Consider the following 13,788-nt stretch of genomic DNA (forward strand, 5'->3'; position numbering starts at 1 on the left):
CTTGAAACCATAGTCTTACTATAGGGCCTGTGATTTAAACTACTTTGATCATTGTCTTGCACAACTGTTCCTTGATATATGTGTTACATTTACCTTATATTTATGATTTTTTCTCTATTTTTATATAGGCTGACTATAGATGGAAGTGAAAACAACAGTCATTATTTTAGACATGAAGAACTTGAACAACACAAGTCATTTCATTCTCAACCAATATCTTTGCAAGCCATAAAACTGTTGGCAGTTTTATTAGTTTGAATGTAGGTTAGTCTGAATATATTGGTCTTCAAAGCCACTTTGTAACAAAGTCGCTTAAGGATATAGTGGCTTTGAAAGATGGGAATTATTCCTCTAACATACAATTCCAGGTAGAATTTCATGCAGGGCTGAAATGCTGTATAAAATTAAGAACCTAGATTCTAGGTGAGTTACAACTGGTGGTCTGAGGTGGCCGTTGATCCTGTAATCATATGTGTGCATTTAGAAAGGGAAAACGAGAAAGTAGAAAGGAATGATTTTTTTTATCATTATTGAATAATGAGCACAATCATGAGGGCATGCTCCAGAAATCCTATGCATTTTCTAAATTCTTACTCTTTTTGCGAGAATATAATCCCCTGGTCACATACAAGCAAAAGAGGTAATAAATAATCTTGTTGAGAAGCCTAGTGCACAGCTAAAAATTCTGTTTTAAAGAAAATAATAATTTATAATATCTGACTTGAACAAATCTTTTAATGATTGAAAATATGTCTCTTTCAATTCAATATCAAAATGTTGAGAAATGAAATTATTTTTCAAATTCCAGCTAACAGGTCACTAGCAAGTAAGTACTACAATTTTTTTTTAATGTATTATCAGACTCTACTTTCTTCTATTTAAAAAAGAAAAAAAAAAAAGAACCCACAATGGGAACAATACGAGGCATCTGTTAAGTATTATTTCTCTTTTTTCAGTTTGTCTTCTTTTGAAACTTATTTTATAATGCTCTCACTGAAAATTAAGCAGGTTAAATAGTGAGGAAGAGAGAGAAGAAGTAATTCATTTGTTTATTCAATAATATGTATTGAGGCTTATTAAATGGCAGACTTTTTTTTCTGGATAGTGGTGAGGCAGTAGTTAAGAAACACAAATTTCCTACTGTTACAGAATTTACATTTCATAATAACCAGAGAGGAAAAAAAAAACAATAAACCAAGAGAGATATATATCACGACAGAAAATGAAGCAAGTGCCGAGGGAAAGGCGCTATTTGATAGGAGGTCATTAGGGAAGTCCTACTAATATTTTGATATGTGAGCGGAAAGAAGGGAGAATGAAAGTAAGTCAAACAATCATCTGAGGGAACAAAATTTCAAGCAGAGGGAATAGAAAGGGTAAAAGACCTGAGGAATAAGTGTATTTGTAATATTTGAGGGTGAGAAAGGAGACAAGATGTGTCACTCATGAACAATTTGAGGGGAGAGGAGGGAGTAGATGAGTTCATAGAAAGAAGAGGTAGGCCGGTCATGGTGGCTAATACCTGTAATCCCAACTATTTGGGAGGCTGAGGAGGGTGGATCACAAGGTCAGGAAATCAAGACCACCTTGGCCAACATGGTGAAGTCCCGTCTCTACTAAAATTCAAATAACTAGCCGGGCGTGGTGGCACTTGCCTGTAGTGCCAGCTACTTGGGAGGCTGAGGCAGGGGAATCTCTTGAACCCGGGAGGCAGAGGTTGCAGTGAGCCATTGTGCCACTGAACTCTAGCCTGGCAACAGAGCGAGACTCTGTCTCAAAAAAAAAGAAAAGAAAGTAGAAGAGGGGAAACAGACTATTCAGGGACTCTAGATAATGTTAAGTGTATTAGATTTTATCACGCATGAGAGGGAAAAACACTGAATGGTTGTAACTATGCTCCAGGAGTTTCCTTGCCTTCTCTGAATCCATAGGAAAATGACAGTGTCAGGTAGAAATGCTGACAACCCTGTTGTACAGGGCACCAAGTTATAGATGATGTCACCTATATCAGTGAGGTGTAGGGTCATGTCCTGCTGGTTCATTTTATTTTACAAAGCATTTTTGTGTACTAATACAGGCAGAGGTATTTTAAGAGGCAGAAGAACAAATTAAGCTCCTAATGTATTCAATAAAGTTTTTGTTGTTGTTGTTGTACAAAGTAAATGTCCCATTATCAAATATAAGCCTTTCCTTTCTTCCCACTTAACCACTATATTGATTTCTATACTACTGATTAGTTTTGTCCCTTTAAAAACCTTCTATATAAATTAAATCACATATCTACTCTTTTATATCTGTTTTTTAACATTATATTTGATATTAATCCAGGGTAAGCATGCATTGCCATTATTTATTTCTCATGATTGCATAGTATTTCATTGTGGAGTATATTAAGTATTATTTATTGATGCTTAACCTTTTTTTTTTTTTTCCCAGACACAGTCTTTCTCTGTAGCCCAGGCTGGACTACAGAGTACAGTGGTGTGATCTCAGCTCACGGCAACCTCCGCTTCCGGGTTCAAGCAATTCTCATGCCTAAGGCTTCTGAGTAGCCAGGATTACAGGAATTCACCAACATGCCCAGTTAATTTTTGTATTTTTAGTGGAGACAGAGTTTTGCCATGTTTGCCAGACAGGCTGGTCTTGAACCCCTGGCCCCAAGTGATCTGCCCACCTCGTCCTCTCAAAGTGCTGGGATTACAGGCTTGAGCCACCTGATGCTTAAACATTCCTGTACATAGTTGTTTTTTTTTTTTTTTTTTTTTTGAGACAGAGTCTCGCTCTGTCGCCCAGGCTGGATTGCAGTGGCGCAATCTCGGCTCACTGTAAGCTCCGAGTCCCGGGTTCACGCCATTCTCCTGCCTCAGCCTCTCCAAGTAGCTGGGACTACAGGCGCCCGCCACCACGCCCGGCTAATTTTTTTGTATTTTTAGTAGAGACGGGGTTTCACCATGGTCTCGATCTCCTGACCTCGTGATCCGCCTGCCTCGGCCTCCCAAAGTGCTGGGATTACAAGCGTGAGCCACCGGGCCCGGCCCATAGTTTTTACTATTGTAAAAGTCAGCCTGATGCTTAAACATTCTTGTACATAGATTTTACTATAGTTTCTTATTTGATTTGGCAGTTAAATAGAATAATTCTGGCTTGTATAATCCATATACAAAAGTCTTTAGATTTATTATTGATTTGTACCTTGATTGAAAACTTTGTGACTTTAAAATAAACTGTATGGGCCGGGCGCGGTGGCTCACGCCTGTAATCCCAGCACTTTGGGAGTTCGAGGCGGGCAGTTCACAATGTCAGGAGATCGAGACCATCCTGGCTAACATGGTGAAACCCCGTGTCTACTAAAAATACAAAAAAATCAGCCGGGCGTGGTGGCGGGTGCCTGTAGTCTCAACTGCTCAGGAGACTGAGGCAGGAGAATTGCGTGAACCCGGGAGACAGAGCTTGCAGTGGGCCAAGATCACGCCACTGCACTCCAGCCTGGGCGAAAGAGCAAGACTCTGTCTCAAAATAAATAAATAAATAAATAAATAAATAAACGAACAAGCAGTGTGATCTTAATTCTTCGACATTTGTTATTTAATTTTAAACACAATGCATGGTCAGTCATAGGAAATGTTATATGTATACTTAAAGAGATTATATAACATAATTTTGCTGTACATGGTCCTATATATGCTATTTAAGTCAATTTGTTAATTTTATTCTTCAAATCTCCAACATTTCTAACTTTTTGTTTACTTTTTTGGTTTGATACTGCGAAGAATGTGTAAAATCTCAAATTAAGAGAATTAATTTGTTTACTTATATATTTATATATTAACCCAATTTTAGATTTTGAAAACTTTACAGCTATGCTATCAAAAGCATACAAATTTAGATTTTTTTCTTATTTTATTCCCAGATAATATTTTTTTAAGCAAGAAATGCCTCATTCAACTCCAGTAATGTTGCTTACTTTAAATTCTAATAGATTTAACATTAATATAGCTACACTGGCTATCTCTTTGTTTGAGACTATGCAATACATTCTTCTCATCATTTCACTTTTATTTTGTTGGCTGCTATTAACTTTTTGTGTTGTTTTAGCAAATTTACTATTGTGTGTTTAGGTTTGCTGTTATGTTTTATTTACCCTATAGAGAGTTTCTTCCTAAAAATGTGATTTCATAACTTTTTGATGGTTTTGGAAATTCACAGCCATTTTCTTTCAAAAATTGTTTATCTTAATTTTCTTCTCACTGTGAAAAATCAAAGGGTACAATAACTAAGTGATGTTAACAGATTTGGTTCATAAACCTTCACTGGCTGGATTGGGCAGGTACTAGTTCAAGTGGTTATATCAAGTAAAAATGTGAAAGTTTCAAGCATCATTTAAACTTCTGAGTTGAAGCTTCACTTGGATGAAATAAGTTGTGCATCATCTTAATTCCCGTACCAAGCCAGGAGATATAAATGTTTGTCTCATATCACCAAGAAGTGATAATCTTTTTTAACAATAGAATATTTCCCTAAGTATGAAGCAACTCACAGGGAAAAAAAAAAAAAAAAAAAACTAGAAAAGTCAATGATATAATTAAGCTCATAGAAAGAGAAATAAAATATAGTTCAACATATTAAGGATCTTATGTAAGAATCTCCAAAGAGTTGTGAGGGAAAATCAATTTTTGCTTTCCGAATAAGAAATGTTTCATGGCTCTTGTTATCTGTGTTGTTTCCAATACTGCAATTGTACGTATGCTCAGCCTGTTTTTATAGGAAGAACAGATAATTGATCTAATGTTATTTATATGACCAGCTAATGTTGGTCTAAAAACTTGACAATTTAAGATTTTTGATCACTCAATAGAAGCTTGTAAGTAAACTTTTAAAAAATGAGTGTAATACTTTAAGAATGAATATATATATATATACACCTATTTCTATGTAAATAAAGATATATTCTTTACAAATAATTATAACTCCTCAATTAATGTTAAATTCCATTCCAATCCCTACCACAAGGGGAATAAAATATAAAATTACCAAGAAACTTTTTTGGTAAAATATTTTTACCAAATAAAATACTACTTTGTGTGATTAGCTAAATTTGGTAAATTTCATATTAATCATTCAAGGTTTAATAATGTTTGGTTTATGTTTTAATTGGAAACATGAATTATTGAAAACAAGAAGTTTAATATACCACAGATTAATATCAATGAATTATTTTAATGATTCATATTAAACTTGAAATCATCAAATTATGTCAAACAATAGTGTTCCACAAAATCACAATTTTTTATTAAAAATGCTATTATCATCACAATTACAATAAATAAATCAGTTATAAGTACTATTTATGATGAAAAGCATGAGATGTACTTAGATGTTTATTTTGAAATGAGTTTTATCACTGTAGATTACACTGACTCTAAGTCTTGCTGTTTTCATATCGAAAAGATCAAAATATAAACCTATGGACTGTTATTTTACAGCAACATTTACATTGCTTCAGTTTGTACACTCATATTTAGTAAAAGTATAGTGTAATATTTTGGCAATTAGGCAGATGAGAAAAAATACCTGGAAGAAATATGATAGACTCAGTGAAACTACATCACCTATTGATTAAAAACATAAATAGGAAATTTAAGAATATTTTGGTTGCTTGCTTTTGCTAATGGTAAGTAATAACAAGCTTTATATCTTTATATCTTTATTTTATAAGAACAATACTACTTTAATTTAAACTAGAAAGCAGATGTATATATAATTTTAAATAGGTCATGAGATCTCAGAGAAATTTCTTTCCAAAGATATTGTGGGTTATAGTCTGCCAAACTGTAAAGAAACATACATTTATTCTCAAGTTGTTGTTAGTTTTGAGACAGAAAGTGTGGTGGGTAGGACAGAGAGAGGGAGGAGAGAAAGAGAGAGAGAGAGAGAGACAGAGACAGAGGGAGACAGAGATACAGAGAGAGATATCAAGTGAAAATGAAAGTTATTTTAAAATATAGTATGATTGATATGAAAGTGTATATATTGGTAGTAAGTAGTAAACATACCTATTTCATAGATTTAAAGAAGAAATGGGGAAGAGGTTATGACTGGAAGAGACTTAAATAACTTTATAAAGAAAACAGATTCATAGTGGTTCAAAAGGTCTGTTTCAATGTCATACAAACCATAACTTGTAGACAAACACACACTCACCAAACTTGTCATGTGCTATTCTGAATGCAGAGGTGTCTGCATCCAATTAAAGGACAAGAATTGAGATAGTTATTTTTGTTTACTTTTCAGAAACCCTTAGATGGAAAATAATAAAATCTACATAATCTGAGTGTATAGAGCTGTGGAAATAACAGAGGGATGGATTAGTCTTTGAGTATATGAATCTATAAATAAAAGAAGAAATACAATATATAACATTCTAGGCAAAGTTAAAGCCATAGAGAAGTTAAAGAGAGAGGAATGGTACATGCCAGAATTAGGAGGCCACTGAATAGATCAACATAATTAAGAGGTCACTTATAATCCTGCAGGAAAATGAAAGAATTGATAAATTACTCTCGTAGCAAGCTATATGATTTGAAAGCCAGGAGTACAAACTTTAGCATAGGCACTCACAATATAACTTGATAATGTAAGGTTTTATGAAGATTTCTCTGGCAAGTGTCCAATACCTCATGGAAACGGAAGGCAATTTCAATATTCGGAAAGAAAGGTAATATGTAAAGAGATAAGGAAACTTACTGGTCATGTCGTGATATTGGATTTTATCCAGAAAGCAATGAAATGTTTAATTGCATTTTAGAACTTGCATTTTGCAGTGTGAATATATTGAGAAAAGACAAGGTTGGAGGCATGGGTATTAACTGGGAAACTGCTGCCTGATTCAGAGAAGAAATAATCATGTTGGAAAGAAGATTATAGACTCAATAAGTATTTCAAAGTTTGACTTCTCAGTATTCAATGAATAATTGAAAATGAGGCTGTTGAGTGAGAAGATGGATTAAGAGAGAATTACAGTTTCTGGCTTGAGAAACTGGAAACAGTGTTGTTCTGAGATATGGTATGAAATTGTCAGGAGATACTTTATTAGAGTGGGGATGATATTGAATAAGTGCTGAGTAATAGAGTGATGAATTCAGTTTAGAACAAAATGGTTCTGAGGTATCTGTGACTATCTAGATGGAGGTTAGATTATTATCTAGGATGTGGGCATTCAGGTCTAAAGTTAAGGAACTATTTAGCGTTTTTGGGTTTAGGGGAGAATTTGAAGACAGGAAGAAGGGAGTAAAATCAGGAAAATACAGTACACAAGAAGATAAAGAAAAGAAACCATAAATTTTGGATCTAGCAATGAAATTTCATATGGTCTAGAACAGCCATCATTAATATGAGTATTTTAATATAACATGTATTTAAAATGAGTTTATTTTGCTAAATTTGTATTATTTGATTCTCCATCTACGCTAGAAGTACAAGGAATAAATGTTTTCTTTTATACTGAATCAAATGATTTTATTCAACAAATTAAAAATACTATGCAAAAATTGAAGGATCGATATAAGGAAAGTTTATCTAAAAAGTTGCGGCTATCATACTGAGAGGTGACAGTGTGCTGGCAGCCCTCACTTGCTCTCTGCCCCTCCTCAGCCTTGGCGCCCACTTTGGCCATGTTTGAGGAGCCCTTCAGCCCACCACTGCACTGTGGGAGCCCCTCTCTTGGCTGGCCGAGGCCAGAGCCAGCTCCCTCTGCTTGCAGGGAGGTGTGGAGGGAGAGGCGCAGGTGGGAATCGGGGCTGCACGCAGCGCTTGCGGGCCAGTGCTAGTTCTGGGTGGGCATGGGCTCAGCAGGCCCCACACTCAGAGCAGCTGGCCAGTGCCACTGGCCCTGGGCAGTGAGGGGCTTAGCACCCGGACCAGCAGCTGCGGAGGGTGCGCCAGGTACCCCAGCAGTGCCAGCCTGCCAGTGCTGCACTGGAATTCTCGCTGGGCCTCAGCTGTCTCCCTATGGGGCAGGGCTTGGGACCTGCAGCCCACCATTCCCGAGCCTGTCCCCTGCTGTGGCCTCCTGCATGGCCCGAGCCTCCCTGATGAGTGCTGCCCTCTGCTCTGCGGCTCCCAGTCCCATCGACTGCCCAAGGGCTGAGGAGTGTGGGCACATGGTGCAGGACTGGCGGGTAGCTCCGCCTGCAGCCCTAGTGCAGGATCCACTAGGTGAAGCCAGCTGGGCTCCTGAGTCTAATGGGGTCTTGGAGAACTTTTACGTCTAGCTGGAGGATTGTATATGCACCAATCAGCATTCTATGTCTAGTGCAAGGTTTGTAAATGCACCAATCAGCACTCTGTATCTAGCTAATCTAGTGGGGACTTGGAGAACCTTTGTGTCTAGCTAAGGGATTGTAAATACACCAATCAGCACCCTGTATCTAGCTCAAGGTTTGTAAATGCACCAATCAGTGCTCTGTGTCTAGCTAATCTAGTGGGGACTTGGAGAACTTTTGTGTCTAGCTCAGGGATTGTAATGCACCAATCAGCACCCTGTCAAAATGGACCAATCGGCTCTCTGTAAAATGGACCAATCAGCAGGATGTGGGTGGGGCCAGATAAGAGAATAAAAGCAGGCTGCCCAAGCCAGCAGTGGCAACCCGCTCGGTTCCCCTTCCACGCTGTGGAAGATTTTTTCCTTCGCTCTTTGCAATAAATCTTGCTGATGCTCACTCTTTGTGTCTGCACTGCCTTTATGAGCTGTAACACTCACCATGAAGGTCTACAGCTTCACTCCTGAGGCCAGCGAGACGACGAACCCACTGGGAGGAATGATCAACTCTGGATGAGAGGAGCAAACAACTCCAGACCTGCTGCCTTAAGAGCTGTAACACTCACTGTGAAGGGCTGCAGCTTCACTCCTGAAGCCAGCAAGACCACGAACCCACCAGAAGGAAGAAACTCTGAACATGTCTGAACATCAGAAGGAACAAACTCCAGACATACCAACTTTAAGAACTGTAACACTCACTGTGAGTGTCCGTGGCTTCATTCTTGAAGTCAGTGAGACCAAGAACCCACCAATTACGGACACAGTATGACTTATTTTGATATATGGATTGTGAAGTTATTTTAAATTGCACATGAGACACACTGGCATTTTCCTTTTGACATTACTGTTAAACACACATACAATCTCATGTGATCTTGTTAAGATTTACATTATGTATGCATTTGTCTGCTGTTTACACACATTATACCAGAAATAATGTTAAAGAATATATAAAGTTTTTATTACATATGTATTTGAATGGCTTGTTAGAATATATGTCTATATAGGTATATCTATATATTTATATGTCTAAAATAAATAAAGAAAAGCTAGGGTAGGGACAGAAATTAGTAATAAAATTGAATATATTCATAACAATTACCTTCTTCCATGGACCACAAATTTCACTCAAAGTTTGTTAAAAACCCTTGTTAAGAAGAAGTTAGTCTACTCATTTACACATTTCACAGTGATCATAAAATTAAATATGTTCTTGGGGGAACAAGAGTGAATCTACTCAGACAATATTTGCTATAATAAAGTCCTTGATGACATTGTCTTAGAACAGCTGTGATAAGGTTTTCTTCCTGTACATTTGTCATGGCATTTTCTCCAATACTGACTGATAAGGAATTCACAAAAGCAATTCTGTAGGAGTGGTGGGGTGGTGCAGTAAAACGTAGTCCAGGTACTAACTCTCTGTTTGATAGAATCCAGTAGCTGAAGACAGCATACTATATTCCACATGAAGGACTCCGTGTACAGATCTGACAATGAAACAAATGTGTACTCAACCAATCTTTCTGGTGTAATCCTCTGTTGAACATAAAATGTCTGTGCTTATAATCATCCAGGCATTCAGAGAAGATGAATTGCTTTAGCATGTCTTAAATTTCTACACACTGAGATGAATATGCATGCTGTCCATCAGGGAGGAATTCATGCAGTGAGACTTGGAAAGAGAAAGACTAAGGCAAAGGATATTAGCCTGCTTCAAGTTGAAATATTCCTACGAGTCCCTGAATTTCTTCTTATCTGAATCACTTCATACACCTCTTAGAAAAGCACTACCTTCTATCAAAGAAAATCACATTGGAAATTACTCCAACAATTTACACACAAGGGCATGGAAAATTATGTCACATATAAACTTAAGTTAATATTACTAATTCATCTACTTACAATATGAATATAATAATCTGTGGCTGGAAAATGTAATGCAAACTATGTTATGATGTACATTCAAGTATTCTGTGAAGAAACATTTCAAAGGTTAACTGTAAACTCTAATTTCTTTTTCTTTTTTAGACTGAGTGTCACTTTGTCACCCAGGCTGGAGTGCAGTGGTGCAATGTCGGCTCACTGCAAGCTCTGCCTCCCCGGTTCATGCCATTCTACTGCCTCAGCCTCCCTAATAGGTGGGATTACAGGTGCTCACCACCACGCCCAGCTAATTTTTTGTATTTTTAGTAGAGATAGGGTTTCACTGTGTTAGCCAGGATGGTCTCGATCTCCTGACCTCATGATCCTCCTACCTCAGCCTCCCAAAGTGCTGGGATTACAGGCATGAGCCACCGCACCCGGCCTCTAATTTTATCAATACCAAAGAACATCTAGATTGTCTCCTTACATATCATTTATATTTAAATTAAAATAAACTTTCACTTCATTGTCCTTTGATTTGCTATCTTGCTAGATACCTTAAACACAAATAAGTCACTTCCACTTCAAGGAATACATACATACAAATATAATGTTTTAAAGATTAGAAGCCTTATAACTTCTTAATTTCATAAACTTGATTATGTAAAAATCTCAGTTTTTTAATGGCATACCACTACTGCATGATATTTTGGTTAACACAGTTTTTAAGTATAAATGCCAACAAGGTTTAGGCAGATAACCTAAGTTCAGAGAGCTGGGTTCTATGGTGAAAAATAAAGCAGATACCATCAGTCATCAGTGTCCTACAAAAATCAGAAAGCTAAATTTTGTCATATCTTCAGATTCTCTAAAAGATCATCAGAAAATCAAGATTTTGTATTTGTAAAAGCTCATAATACACTCAACTAATTCTCAACAATGTGTGTGTGTTTAGGCTCACATCTGTAGGCTTGCTATATATATAATTTTAGAGAAGAAAGCTAAAATTCTATACAAGTTTTCTTTCAATGTCTAGGGAAATGCAGATTTATTCCATTCATATTCTGAGAACTAAGTATACACAAAATGTTTTATATGTTTTCAAATGTAAATTATTATTGATATAGAATTATGCTTTGAAACAAGCCAGGTTTTAATGTTTACTCATACAATGATATATTGAATAATTGTTATTAAAATTGTAGAAAAATATCAATAGTACAAGGATGTACCAAAATGATTTAAAGGTTCTATCTCTTGCAATATTACATATATTAATTTTTAATATTTCATTTTGCAAAATATTGATGTATAAATACATGAATTAAAAAATTGCACATCCTCCAAAGACCTATCCAAGGTTAATATTTTGGTGAATTCTTTTCTTGTAATTTTATTTGAATACATTTAACCAACTGAAAAATTAGGGTAAAATTGAATTCAGGGTTCTATTACCTACCTTGCTACTGTTTTAAAACAACCAATTTTCATGCCATTAGTCTTTGAGTATTAATTTTAATGACAATATAATATCACATCATATAATCACACCATAATTTAACAGAACTAATATTGAATATGTGTGATATATTCCATTTTTTACTATTATGAAAAATACTACAGAAGGCATTCACTGATGTTTCTTAGCATCTTTAGAATAATTAGAGAAATCCAAAAAAATAAAATGCATGCTACTGTTGAGTGCTTTTCACCATTTTCTGAACATTTTCATTTCTGCATAGATCTGACCATCATAATTAATGAACAATATTTTGTTGTTACAAAAGGTATTATTTCATTCCTTTTTTATGGCTGAGTAGTATTCCATGGCATGTGTGTATATATGTATATATATATCTCACATGCTCTTTGTCCACTCCTTAGGTACCCACAGACATACTGAGTGGTATAATGAACATTGGGGCTCAGAGGGTGGAGGGTAGGAAAGGGGTGAGGGACGAATATCTACCTATTGAGCCACAATGTACACTACTCAGGAGATGGGTATACTAAAATCTCAGATTTCACCACTATACAATTCATCCATGTAACCGAAGACCACTTGTACTTTTTAAGTATTGAAATAAAAGAATTTTAAAAATAAAAATAAAAAAGTAAAATGAAATTTTGTAAATTTTATTATTTCAAGTCATAGGAAATCTCTATTCTTGATTGTTTCCTAGTGCATTTTCCTAGAGCATATTTTGCTGTGTGCTGCCCATCTGTATTTTTCCCTAACAATTGTCTTTTCATACTTATTTAGTATTTTAATGAAAAACAGTGATTAGTTACATATTTTCAAGAACTCATGTATTAAGGATAATAACCCTTTTACTACCATGCTTGCAATTATTTTTCTGTGTTTCTATCTTTAATATTGCTTTTTAATTAAAAGTACAGGAGGCTACAAATGTCTAATATTTACATATCCTATGTCATTTACCAAATAGGGTGATATTAACAACAAGAAAAAGCTGACAAAGGTGGATTTGTATATGCTTTGGATGCATAATCATCTTTCTGTGGATTTACTCTCACTTTACAAAATGTTCCATTTTCTGTTTTAATCTGAAAATAAATAGCCTTTAAATTCTTCTCTCTAGAGAAAGTAGATGAAATCATTGGCTTAATAAAAATGCAGCAAACTAAGAAAATTTAGGCAGAATAACAAGAATTAGAGTTTGACTTTGGAAGTGGGGAGAAATTGCCAAATAGAGATATAATATAGAGATTACTTTAAAGTAATATCTGCCTCAATTGCTCTAGATATGATTGAATGTATGCTGTTATATTCTGAAAAAGCTTTGTATCAGAAATATATCTTGATTCTAATCCTAATTGATTCAAAATTATATTAGATCATAATAAAAATAGCTTCATACCTTCATCAGTGCTTTAGAAAGAAGAATTTAAAATAATCTTTACTTTGAAGCAGAAGAGGAGAGAAAGACTTTAACACTGGAAACCACTTTTAACTGGTCCCAGACACATGAGCATACAAGTGTGTCTATGAAAGCATGCAATTATGTGGCAGGTCTGTCCTCAGGACTGTAGAATTGCAGTTGGAAAGTTAGGAGTTGAAAGTTAGGAGAAAAAAAACAAACTATTTGATGCAGTATAATGTTAAGTATGGCCATAGCATAAACCAGAGCTTTTTAATAGATGCTTCCTGTGTATTTCATTCAAATGTGTTTCACAACATTTTAAATAAAAGAATGTATCATTGAAATAAATTTTATTGAATAATCCCTGTTATGTCCTCATTATATATTATGAAATACCACTTAAACCTAAATCATTTTATGCAGCTTAACCCTTGTCTCTTATGGATTACATTATTGATAATAAATAAGAGAGTTGGCTAAGTAAATAATTAAGATGGTGTATCCCATTGGGCTGTGGGACTCTTTGGAAGGAAAGGATTAGGTGGTGAGTAATTGCCATTCAATTTCCATTTGTATAACAAAATCAAATTATTGTCTAAATAAGTAATCCACAGTGCTTTTGTATCAATCTGGCAATGATGTTTCCTTCTATTATTCTGAACAGCCAAAAACACTTGATAAATATTAGCACTTTGCAAATTATATTAGTTTTAATTAACTCAG

This window comes from Hylobates moloch, unplaced genomic scaffold (genome assembly GCF_009828535.3).
Source record: "Hylobates moloch isolate HMO894 unplaced genomic scaffold, HMol_V3 SCAFFOLD_13, whole genome shotgun sequence".
In the NCBI taxonomy this organism is placed as follows: Eukaryota; Metazoa; Chordata; class Mammalia; order Primates; family Hylobatidae; genus Hylobates; species Hylobates moloch.